Source organism: Arachis ipaensis, chromosome B2, assembly GCF_059453495.1.
Source record: "Arachis ipaensis isolate K30076 ecotype BB chromosome B2, ASM5945349v1, whole genome shotgun sequence".
Classification (NCBI taxonomy): domain Eukaryota; kingdom Viridiplantae; phylum Streptophyta; class Magnoliopsida; order Fabales; family Fabaceae; genus Arachis; species Arachis ipaensis.
Window position 1 is genome coordinate 45,151,474 of NC_142437.1, and position 2,374 is coordinate 45,153,847.

The window sequence follows — 2,374 nt, forward strand, 5'->3', positions numbered from 1 at the left end:
GTAACTTTGCAGAATTTCCAATTTTCAACACCAAATTTTGAATGATCATAACTTCCTCTAAAAAATTCCAAATTTCCCAAACTTTATATTGATTTAAAGGGTTTTCAAAGATCTTTAATTTTAAACCATTTACAACCAATTTTGAAAACCGAAGCAAAAGTTATGATCAAGCAAAGTTCATCAAAATTCCACTTTTACCCAAAATCACAATTTTCACAATTCCTTTTCAAAACACAACCAAACCAACCCATACCATTCCAAACTCCAATTCTCATCAAAATCAACCCCTTATATCATATGACACCAAAATTACTACCTTTTTCCTTCACTTTTCTTCATCCCCAACATCATATCAACATATCTCATATATCAAATTTCATTAACAAAATTTCCAACTATATTACTAATCATTCAACACCAAAATCACATTTATCAACATAATCCACTGCTCAACTTCATAAATCATGCATTCTCACCATTCTACTATCAACCATCATTATCAACTCAAAATTCATCATTTCATCAAATATCATCATACAATAACACCCAACAACTCATCAATTATTCAAATTCAATCCTATCTTATGGGTCACTAGCCTAAGTGTCCATGAATATTATATACTACATAGAGGAAATCGAAACCATACCTTGGCCGATTCCCAATATAAACCAAATGAGCTTTCAACTAAAATTCAACCACCAAGGTAGCTCCAACAAGCACCCACAAGCTCCAAACTCACAAAAATCAAGCTATATACATATAAATCACCACAAGATCAACCTAGGGCTCAACATAAATCAAAGGTTCACAAGATTTCAAAGCTTCTTACCTCTCCCAACAGATTTGGATGTCAAAACCCAAAGCTAGCAAGGATTATAGTGAACCTAATAATCAAGAATCACAAAAAAAACTCACTTAGCCATAAACCCTAGGTACCCGAAATTTTGGAGAAAAAAACTGGGGAGATTTCGAGCTTACCTCTAGAGTTTCTTGGATGGGTTTTGTAGAGCTCTTTACAAGAAACGTGTAGCCACTGACGGCATGCTAATCGAAGCTCTAGAACTCAAGATATGAGCTTGAGAAGATGAGGTGATTAGGGTTCAACCCCTTCTTCTCTCCCTCTTTCAAATATGAAGTGTGTGTGTGTTTATGAGGCTAGGGTTCATCAAATGAACCTTTATATATGTTGGACTTGAGCCCAACTTGGGCCCAGTTCAACCCGTTAGCGTTTTTAGCCCGTTTGGCCCAACTTCGGACCAAACCTTTAAAATTAACATCCGGTTTTTCAATTCTACTATTTTTCTAAGGTTTTTGACTGTTTCTACTTTTTTCTCGTGCGACACCAGGCAGACTTGAACCGGTCCGGTTCAACTGCCAGTTTGTGGTTTTTTACGGTTTTTCATAGAAAACACATTTTCTGACTCAAAAAGACCCACTGAGTACAAAAATGTTGTTTAAAACCTCAAATTCTCACTCTAACTTTTTGGTATCAAATTTAGGCAACATAACCACTTAATTAACTGGTTCAATTAATTGTAGTTCTTACAATTAGTATTATTTGAGTTGTTCTTTATTGATAATTGTTAGTGGGTCCTTATAATTTCCAATTTATTTGCAATTTTAAATATGTCTTTTGTTAGTGCATCCTATGTGTTTGATGAAATGTTTCCTTTGATTATGGAGTTGTTCTCTTTACTCTTGGCTTAAGCTATGAGAATTGGGTGACCTTGAGTCATTGGGTCTCATTGGATTGTTGATTGGAGAACCCTTAGTGGTCCAGTTGACACTAACCCACTACTAATCTAATTAGTAGATTGGATAGGACTTATGGGTTGAGATTGATCAAGCCACTTGACGTACCTCAAGCTTAGGAGTAGATACTACGTACTTAAAGCTCTTAGAGGTAGACTTAGTGAGTTTGGTTCCTCATAATTGGCAAATTATGGTTGTAGACAAGGATGGTGATCCCAATTCTCATGCTTAGCCAAGAGTTCCTTTTATTATTCATATTTAAAAACCAAAAATCTTACTTGTTTAGTTCTCGTTTTAGTTAATTGCTTAATTCTAGAGTAGAAATAGATTATATTTTCTCTTGATTTAGTTACTTGATTTAGTTTCTTGCATTTTAAGGTTCCTTGCATGATAAGTTTAGTAGTTTAATTTTGTGATTATGACTTCCAATCCCGGATTTCTAACCAATGTTAATGCACATGCTTGCCCATTCCTTGTGAGACAACCCGAGGTTTGAATACTTGGATTAAACTTTCATTGGGGTTGAATTTGTGACAACCGATCTTTCAAAATTTGATCCGAGGATCAGTTATCGGTTGGGACTATACTATTAACGAATCTTTTTGTAAACTTCCGAACCGG